Genomic DNA, 11,185 nt, shown 5'->3' with positions numbered 1-11,185 from the left:
ACAGGTTGAATTTCAGATGCACTAATAAAATGGCTGAATATGAAGCCCTATTGCTAGGACTCAAATTGATCAAAAGCTTAGGGGCAGTTAAGGTATCAATTTTGGGAGACTCTGATTTAGTTATTCAACAAATGAAAGGAAACTTACTCACAAATGATCTCAGATTAAGGTCTTATAGAGGGGAAGCAATTGAAATACTCAATACCTTTCTTGAAACTCAGCTTGCCAAAATTCCAAGGAAACACAATTTACATGTTCACAGTTTGGCAACATTTGCTTGCACTTGTAAACTGTCGTTCGAGCCTAATCATCATTTCACAGCTGAGATTAAACACCGACCAACTGTACCTGACAATGTGAAAAATTGGCAAGTGTTTGACAATGACACTCAGATTAATAATTTCCTGACCTTAAAAGAAGAATTTTCCAGCACCAATATAGACACAGGCACCATTTGTGAAGTTGATCAAATAGACAAAGCTGAAACACACATTTCAGCTGAAACAACAACTCAAATACTACATCCAACAAAATTTACCAACAAAGAGTTGCAAGAGCTTAAAGAAATAGACTTTGATGAAACTATTGGAGGAGAATCTGAAGTTATTGATTTAAAGGACAATTACTTACCCACAGGCTTGACTCCTCTGGAAGACATTTTTGATTCTAATGATATCCCAAGGAAACCCAAAATGCAGCCATTAAACGCAGACATTGAAGACTGTAACATAGGGACTGAACAGAATCCTAAAATGATAAAATTGTCCAAAACTTTGCCTTTTGACCAAAAGCTGAAATATATTGAACTGTTCAAAGAATTCCAGGATGTTTTTGCATGGAGCTATGAATATCTCAAATCTTATGATACTTCTGTGATTCAGAATACTATACCCCTCTAATAAAATCAAAAACCTTTCAAGAAAAAACTCAGAAGGGTCAACCTTGTACTCCTCCCTCTAATTGAAAAAGAAGTCAAAAGAATGTATGAAGCTGGGATAATTGCACCCATTAGATTTTTAGAATGGGTCTCCAATTTAGTGCCCATTAGGAAGAAAACAGGAGAAATCAGACTGTGTGTTGATTTAAGGAATCTAAACAAAGTCTCTACCTAAGATGGACCACATTGTACAAAGGGTATTAGGTGCCTCTAGAATTTCACTTCTAGATGGATTTTCAGGCTTCAACCAAATTTTAGTTCACCCTGATGATCAAGAAAAAACCGCTTTTACAACTCTATGGGGAACTTTCAAATATGTGAAAATGCCATTTGGACTCAAGAATGTAGGGGCAACCTTCCAACGTGCAATGGACATAGCTTTTGCTAAGGAAATTCATGATTTTCTAGTCATATACTTAGATGATCTCACTGTATTTTCCAAATCAGATCAGCAGCACCTAGATCATCTCAGACAAGTAATTTTAATCTACAGAAAATATGGTATATCATTGAATCCAAAGAAGTCATTATTTAGCCTAGAAGAGGGCAAACTGCTGGGTCATATAATCTCAAGAGATGGCATCAAAATTGACCCTGACAGAATACAAGCCATCTTACAAATACCTCATCCCAGAAATGTCAAAGAACTCCAAGCTTTCCTAGGGAAAATCAATTTTCTAAGAAGATTCATACCCAACTTGGCTGAACTAATAAGATTATTGAATAATATGCTGAAAAAGGATTCCAAGGTCAAATGGACATTAGAAGCCAGACAAGCATTTGAAGAAATCAAGATAGCCTTAACCAAAACACCAGTCCTCACGAGCCCAAAATTTGACAGAGACTTCATTATATTTTCATTTGCATCTGAACACACTATTTCTGCTATTTTGCTACAGAAATATGATCAAGGATGTGAAAAACCCATAGCCTTCTTTAGCAGAGCACTGAGGAATGCACCTCTGAAATACCCAATCATGGAAAAACAAGCTTATGCACTGGTGAAAGCCATCAAAGATTTCAGAGTCTATGTACTATACTCTCATATAATAGCTTATGTGCGAAGCACTATTGTCAAAGATATCCTGACCCAAGAGGGGATTGAAGGCAAAAGAGGTAAGTGGATTGCTACTATATTAGAGTACGATATTGAGATAAAACCTACAAAGCTCATAAAAGGACAGGGATTGGCTAAACTCTTGACTGAAACCAATCTCCAAGCCCTATATATTAATGAAGTGGATAATGAACAGGAGATGACGACTCCACAAATCAGCCGGCCTTCCTTGAATCACCTTGGTACGCTAATATATGTTATGTATTATTAAACCTGCAGGCTCCTCCAGGGTTATCTGGAACAAAGAAAATGTTTATAAAAATGAAAGCTGTAAAGTTTTGTATTTTAGATGGTTCTCTCTTTTGGAAAAATCATGAAGGTCTTCTATTAAATTGTCTAATAAAGGATGAAACTGACAAGGTACTCAAAGAATTTCATGCATGGGACTGTGGTGGACATTTGCATTGAAAATCAACTGCTGATAAAATCCTAAGGGCTGGATTTTACTGGCCCACCTTGTTTGCTGATGTCAAAAAGTTTGTTACTGCTTGCCATAAATGTCAAATCTTTGAAGGCAAGAAAAAACTTTTGCCTCTACCCCTTAGACCAATTTCCACCGAAAGACCATTTCAACAATGGGGTTTAGATTTCATTGGGGAAATTCACCCTCCCTCTTCTGGCCAACATAAATGGATTTTTACTGTCACAGATTATTTCACCAAGTGGATAGAGGCCATCCCTTGTAGACAAGCCAATGATTCAGTGATCACGCAATTCTTAGAAACCAACATCCTGTCTAGATTTGGCTGTCCTGAAAAAATTATCATAGACAATGCTGCTGCTTTTAAATCCAAGAGAACGATTATTTTTTGTCACAAATACCACATTACCTTAGGCCACTCCACAACCTATTACCCTAAAGGTAATGGTCTAGCCGAGTCATCCAATAAAATCCTCATGAATATCATTAAGAAAGTATTGGAAGAAAACAAGAAAAATTGGCATAAGAAGCTTATAAATGCATTATGGGCAGACAGACTGACTACCAAGAGATCCATTGGAACTAGTCCCTATGAGCTTGTATATGGTGTGGAGGTTGTATTTCCCTCCTCCTTTGGAATACCTATAATGAAATTGTTGCAAGAAGTCCAAGTACAACCCAATGACATCCAGAGAAGAACAAATCAGACTATACATTTGCAGCAGACTAGAGAAGAGGTGTATCAAAGATCTCAAGTGCTACAAAAAAAACTCAAAAGGATATTTGACAAGAGGACCAAGGAAGAGGATTTTTTCATAGGAGACAAAGTTTTGAAATGGGATTCCATAAGAGAAGATAAAGGAAAACATGGGAAGTTTTACTTCCTGTGGAAGGGACCTTTTGTCATTCAGGCCTCACAAGGAAACAATACCTACTTTTTGAAAATCCTGGATGGTACAGAAGTAGAAGATGGACCAGTTAATGGTCAGATGCTGAAGCATTATTTTGATCCAGTTTGTTGATATATTAGGACTCTAACTTGTACATAAGAATGTTTAGTTTCTGCAGTTTAGTAGAACAATAAAAATGGGAAGAAATGTGTAGGGAATTTTGAGGAATAGTCAAGGAACTGTGCCACCTTTTTGTGTTATCTTTTTTCAAAAAATTTACCAGAAATTGTAGGAGACTTGGGAGCTGAAAACATAAGGAAAAACATTCAAACAAAGTATCCAAAACAGGTGTAATTGTTTGGATCAGCTCATGAGAGATGGGTCTACTTTACATGGTCCTTTGTACAGTTTGTTTGTTTGCGGCAAAGAAAGATTTCAGAACGCAGCAAGAATTGAACATAAGGCCATCTGACCTGTTGTTCTTGACTTTTCACTAGGAAAAGCCATCCCCAAGTGGAGCCAGTGTTATGCTCCTATACCAATAGGTGTCATATTTCATGATTAACTGCTTAAAATCCCAAATATGTTCATCCTTTCCCTGCTGCAAAGGTTCTCATATTTTGAAAAGATCAAAAAATTAAAAAATTAAAAGAGGGTATGCCCTAAAAGAAAGATCAAAGGGAAAAAATAATGAAATGGTCAAGAAAAGAAAAGAAATGAACGCCAAATAAAGAAGATCAGGAAAGTGTGCTAGTCCAAAATGGCATCACTATTCTATTTTTGCAAAGAATCTCGTTGTGTGCAATTAGTTGACTCTTGTCACAGTTGATGGATGGCTAAACAACTTAATCTTGGCCAGTTCCTGTTTGAATTTCTTGTTTTAGAGCTAGAGAATATAATTTGTCCAAACAGTTCAACCTTGGCAGATAAGTAGTTAGGTAGAGAAGCAAAGGAGCTCAACAATTAAATCTGAGCCCTTGGAAGAAATAAAGGCAGACTTAGATAGGATTCCTATGAAAAGAAAAGAAAATTTGTAAGGGTTTGCTAGTCCAAGTGCACCCATGTAAAAGGAAGAAAAAATGTTAGGTACTGTAGGCTAGGTAGGCAGTTTTGGTGTTGTAGAAGCATGCTTATGATTAATTTTTGTTTCTCAAGAGGTTCTGATACCATAAGTACAATGGAAATGGTTTGGCTACAAATCAGGTGATGCATGTCTAACTTCCCCTCACACTTCTCCCACAATCACTTACTAACCTCCCCCCAAGGATATTGAGATCTTCTCAATACTCTTAAATCACTCCATTTCATGAAAAAACCTGAGGAAAATAGCATTCCTACTTAATGCAAAGAAACCACATTTCTTGTGTAAAAATCCTCTTGTTCCCTCAGCCTAAGTTATCCAACTTTATAGCTTGGCGCCCTTTTCATAAACCCATATTAACTACTAACATTATTACTTAAATCCCTTACAAATTCCCCTTCCCGTATTAATATATCTTTATAACAAAACCCCCTATGTATAATAATCCCGCCCCTGGTTAATCTATAACCATAGCAATATATAAACGAGGGTTTAATGGTTCACCCGGAATGCATTAAAAACCTCCACCGCGCAAATATTCAAAAGTTAATTAACACTTGGTTAATTAACAGTCTAATCCCCTCGGCAGGAAATAACAATCGCCCTGATATATTTAAAAACATTGTTTATTACATGGGTCTCGCGCCATAGCCCTGATCCATCTTCGACCTACCGCCAACCGTTGGATCCTGTCCTATTGATCGGACGGCTCCAGATCATATCATGCACTCCCCATTGTCCGTAGTTTACCGCCCGGGGAGCCGACGGCATTACCGCCGTAGTTGGGACACGTGGCGTCCTCCAAGCATGCTTGCGGCCCCTCCACCCGAAACCACCTTAGCGCATAAGCGGTGCGGGCCGATACCGCTTACCACCCTCCCGTTGACCCCACCCGCTAATGTCATCGCCACGTCACCCCCACATCAGCGTCTATACCCCACATCACAACAAAACATCACGCCCTGATGACGTCATCCGACCGAGAAGCGCCAAAAAAAAAACCCCGCGAAGCCAATTTTTGTTAAAAAAACCCATAAAAACTGTCATTTTCGCCCATTTTACTCGATGTTTTCGCGAGACTGTTGCATGCAAATTACGTCCAAGGTAACTGCCAGAGCTCCAGTCCTCCACCCCGACCAGCAAATTCCAGCATCCCATTGCTCAACGCGTTAATCAACCTACCAATTTCACTCCTGCGCTTCCAAAACACTGGTATTTACCCCGTCTCACCTCCCGAACCTGTGTTTTTGGTTTTCCTCTGCAACATTGTACCTATAGGAGCCAAAATCATGCCAAAACAATCCATAATTGCCATACCATCCCATTTAAAACTACTATGTTGTCCTTTTTCCACAGAAATTCAACCTCCGGTTTAAAAACACAAAGAATTGAACAATGGAAGCCCCTGTGGCCCTCAATGTCGCGCCTCTCAATGCGCCTCATACATACCAGCATCATTTACCCTTGGCCGACAGAGATTTCCAAATAAAAGACCCAATTGGTTGCCAAAATCATCTTCATACTTTCTTCCTAATCAGAAACATTCATTTGAACAATTTTGATATCTATGGTATATGGGAATCCAATCTCCCCAGGTATTACCTTCCCTCAGTCAATGTGTTCCCGAATATTATTCGCCACTGCTGTGCCAATTATGACCCTGTCAGTAAAGCAGTTATGACCCCATCACAATCTGTTCTCTTTTACATAACTGTTGAGTCTATCAATGAAATGTTGCACTTCCATCCAGTTCAGCCTCTTGCTCCTCTCTCCATCGGATTTTTACTTGAGCAAGGCTCTCAACTGTCCAATGCAGAAATAGCCCAGATTGCTAAGATATTCATGAAACCAGAATGCCAGCCCCAAGGCCCACCTCCTTATTTATATGTCTCGTTCAATGAGACTGGAAGAATTCTTCTTGACATGATATCAGTAATCTTGGGATTCAGGTCCAGTGAATTTGTGGATGAGATGGTCCTGGTTCTGTTATCCACCTTTACTCCAGGACAGCCCCCTGCTATTAAGTATGACTATGCCTCTTTCATTTATGACAAAATCCATGCTCAATTTATGAATTTGGAAAGAGGAGTGTTTAAATACACAACGTTCATATACCACGTGCTGTTGTATTACCACCCAGACATTTTTATATTTCCCATCAGGAAATTGGATGCCAAAGGAGAGAGGAGGTCTGTAATCTTTTGGACCTCGGTCTTCCACAGAATTGTTGAATCCCCTTATACCTACTGTGAGTTCATTGATTTGTTTATACATCTAGCCTCCACTCTATTGATAGGAGCTCATCCTCCTAGGCTCTTTGGTGACATAAGGAAGATTTTACAGCTCTCCAAGAACTACAGGATAGGTGACTGGTACTTCTACCAGGATCACACTGAAATCAGGATATATGGCTGTGAGCTGTGCCCTTATAAGCTGCCCAAATATGTTCCTATGAGACTGTTTGCTCTGGAATATTTCAGGCAACTTATTAATGCAGATTTGACTCACTTTTGCAATGTGAAGAAAAAAGCTCAGCTGAGGATAAGAAACCAATTAGGCCCCTTTATCATTAACAAAAGGTAAGCATGGGAAGATGCTGATAAAATATCAGGGGAAGACCTTAAATTGAAGAAAAGCTTCTGGTGGGTACCATATGACCCAAATGGCTTTATAAGTGAAAGAAAAGTAAAAAAACGGCTGTCAGCTTACACACATCATAGGATCCCGGAAGTAGAACAATATGCTAATCATGATGAGTGGATAAAGGGTACATTAGTAGAAGAATTTACTTGGCAAGAAAAAATGGAACAAGCTATGAAAGATTTAGAAAAGACCCTTGACCTGGACTCTTTTGGACATGTATCTTTCAAGCTGCCTCAGCAAACCGGAGTGGGTACATCTTTTGCTGGGACTTCACAGCAACCTATACAAGAGGCCAGTACACCAGTTTCAGGTTCTTCAAAGGGCAAGGAAGTAGCAGGCATAGAGCAGCAAGCCATGACATATCAGCAGGAGAAAATTCCTCCAGTACAGACCAAAGCACCAGAGATACCAGCATTACAGACTCCTCTAAATGAGGAAAAGGGAAAGAAAAGGGACAAAGAAGAGGCCACGCCCATCAGTGGACATGCAGAACAGCCAGGTGCAAAAAGGCAAAGATTGAATCCTCTATCTGAAGAGGAAATCATTGAAGAAACAATAGAAATCCTAAGGGGTGAGAGAGCAACCAGCCCACAAACCTCCCTAGTGATAGATACATCAACCAGCTCACACAGGCAGGAGCTGGGAAGGCAGCATAGTGTGGAAGTTTCATCCACAAGGCCACCAAGCAAGCAGACCTCTGATGTCAAAAGAACATTTACAGAGATAAAGGATAGAAATGATCCATTGAGGTTGAAAATTTATGACCAATATCTCAATATGGCCCCCACAAAATAGCAAAGATTAATGTCAGCATATGACATTAAAGAGGAAAAAATGATCATGAGCTATTTCAAGCCCAAGGTGCAGCAACCACAATCGGCAGCTGATTATATCAGGACAAATCTGGAGGTCTTGGCCAAAGACATTCATCTGATAGACCAGATTGAGCTGCACAAACAGACCGCAAAAATGGTGTATTCCACACTAGCTGACAAAGAAATGTTGGCTCATAAATTGCAAAACTCATTGGAGAACACCTCTGCTCAGCTAGATTTAGAGAAAGCTTCCTCTTTAGCAAAGGACAATAAGATCAAATCCTTGGAGGATATTATCATTGAACTAGGACATGATCCCAAAGATGCCAAAGGCATAAAAGCATTAATGAGGAAGAAGGAAGAGGACATTGCTGCACTCAGAAAATAGCTCAAAATGCCTCCTTCTATGCATCCACAGACAACAGATGTTGTACACCAGAAGTCCGAGGAGGACATGATGGACATGCTCATGAGGTTGAATGAAATATTGAGTGAGACAGAGCAGGCATTGGAGAAAGCACTACAAGGAAAGCAGGGAGAGTCGACCTCCCAGCCACCTGAAGTAACTCCAACAGCCACAACTGCCCCTCCCACAGTTATAACAGTAGTGCCTCCCACTGTCCCAGCATCAACAGTAGAAGTCATCAGAGGAGCAACAACACTACTATGACCACAAAGAAATTAGTTAAAGACAGGGAGGAGTTGAAACTCCAAGTATCTGAATTGAAGCAAGTCAAAGAAAAACTGGCAAAGATTGAGGAAAGCTATGATAAATCTAAAATGAATGTGGCAGAGAAAATAAGGGAAGTCAAAGCATTGGAGAATAAGGTAAGATCCTTAGGAAAGGATCTCTCTCTGCATAAGCCTCTAGCAGAAATCAAAGGAATTTTTTGGACCAACATCATCAATCACTTAGTGGTGTATGGAGGTCTATTCACACCATTTATGAACAGATTGATTTGATAGAAGTAGCCCAAGTAGAAATTCAGAAAACAAGAGCCGTATTGGGGAAAATGCCTGAACAAGCTAACAGGCTAATCCATTTTTTGAATACCAAGACCAGTGAAGAACTGGAAGCACTGGACATTAGAGACAAAAAAGGTACCATTTTGGACATCAAGAGAGTTCTAACCATGAGAACTGTAATGCAAAACTTGGACAGAAGATGCCAGGACATGCATGTAGAAATTGATTCTTTCACAAACAAATTTACAGTCCTGAATCAAAAGGGTTTGCCGAGTCCTCTGGGAGATAATGATCGTTTGATGAAGCTCAAGGACTATATACACAAATTAAATACATTTTTTGTCAATCAAGCTAGTGCATCTTCAAGTACTTCAACAAAAAAAGCACTTCCATCTGGCGAGTCCCTTTATGACAGCCTGGAAAATATTTTCTACATAGAGCATGAGGTGAAGCATCTGTTCACCATCCCACCTAATTTCTTCAGGTACACAGAGACTGACGAGACTTTAAGGAAGCTACAGAGACATAAAATACCAGGACAAGAGTGGTGGCAAAGCATGTTAGCAATCTTGTAAATTCATCTTTGGTTAAATGCAAAATTGTGCACCATCTGTCACAATGCGCATAACAAAAATGAACCACGGTCCTGCGGGTAAAAATGTATCACATCAGCGTTAAAGGAAGTCCGGCCAAAGCAGAAAGATTAGCACAAAGGATCAGTAAAAGACAGTTGGGAACCGACTTGCAGCACCTACCTCTAGTACTTCTCATAAAGACGGATCAACCAGCACAACACGAATTTATTACATCTATTTATTGTCTCCCCGATTTCGAGATTGTCTATCTCTATCTATGTACAGAAACATTAATTGTCAGCAGATATTATTTCTATCTGATATTTTGTGTAATATCTTGGCATTTTTGTATAAATACCCCCCCCAAACGGGGTATTTGGGGTTGGTTGGTGGTGGATGTTCATAGATGTGACTGTAATACTGAGCAATTTTGGAATAAAAAGGTTGTTGGAACCATTTTGTCTTGCTCACTGGATGAAGAATTGATGCTAAGGACCATGTTGCAGAATTCTTGAAACATTTCATGGATCAATAAGTCTCTTCTAACTTGTGTTTTACAGTTTCTGTGTTTATTATATCATCTATGTCTCATGATCTAAATAATAGAGAAAAAGAATAACTCAGAATTTGCTTGGCTGCACTCTGTGTTCAATCTCTGTTATTATTAATGTTTTCTTCAGAATTAGCATAAACAGTGAATTCTTAATTGCTCCTGTTTCCCCTGGTTCTTTCATCTTGAATATTAGCTAAGGAATTCTTAATTTCTCCTTGGCAGTAATCATCCATTATCTCTCTGTCAACATGACGAAGGATTCTTAATTGCCCTTCACACATTGACTCCATTCCATTTGATTCCAGCTTATAAATTGTTCCATATTTGAGTACCTTGCTCTGTGATAAATCCTCTGATAAGAAACTTAACCCAGGAAGCCACCCTTCTTGACTCCATCACGCCCAATGGACTGAAATGTTTCAGTTTTACCTCACTATTCTATTGAGTCCCCATCCTTCCAACCAAAATTCAAAACAAATCTTTGCACTTCATAACTAGCCTAATACACCTCAAAACAAAGCTAAATCATAAAGAGAGAGCCCTCTATAGATGCAGATTGGCTAGAATCCGTGTCTAAAATATTGGTCTGTGGTTACCTCGGCTGTATTCCCTTTCTTACAACTTTTGGGAACAACCTGAGTGATAACAAAAGGAATTGTGTGCGAAGGTAATGTTGTGCAGGATGGAGGAGTGTGGAATGAATTATGTGCGGAGGTGCTGATGCACAAAGAAAGGAACATGTGAAAGGGGAAACACATATGAAAGGGGAATGTGAAAAAGGAAAATGTGCAAAGGGGAATGTGTGTAGAGAAAAGGATGTGAGTTTCCTTCCACACACATAAAATTTAACAAATTAAAAACACTTAAGAAGGTGTAGTTTTGAGGGTCAACAACTCCTTTTCCTCATGGACACCTTTTCCCAAAGGAAAATTGTGGGCTTGTCTTGATATTCAAGTGGATTCTAATCCAGTCATGATATAATTGACTGCTTTGACAAACAAATATAAGTTCCCTTTTTGATAATGTAAATTCAATTGAATTCAAGTTTTTAAAATTAAATTTTGGTTTGAATTTGCTAAGAAATGGGTAATAATTTTAAGTATCATTAGAATTTTATTATGGATAATATTTATGTATGATGATATACTGCTTTTCAAAATTTTCCCAAACTTGAAATGAACCACATT

Source organism: Pinus tabuliformis, chromosome 8 (genome assembly GCF_031772625.1).
Source record: "Pinus tabuliformis cultivar Carrire ecotype Pingquan chromosome 8, CPIR1, whole genome shotgun sequence".
NCBI lineage: Eukaryota > Viridiplantae > Streptophyta > Pinopsida > Pinales > Pinaceae > Pinus > Pinus tabuliformis.
Note: the sequence above shows the minus strand (reverse complement) of the source record.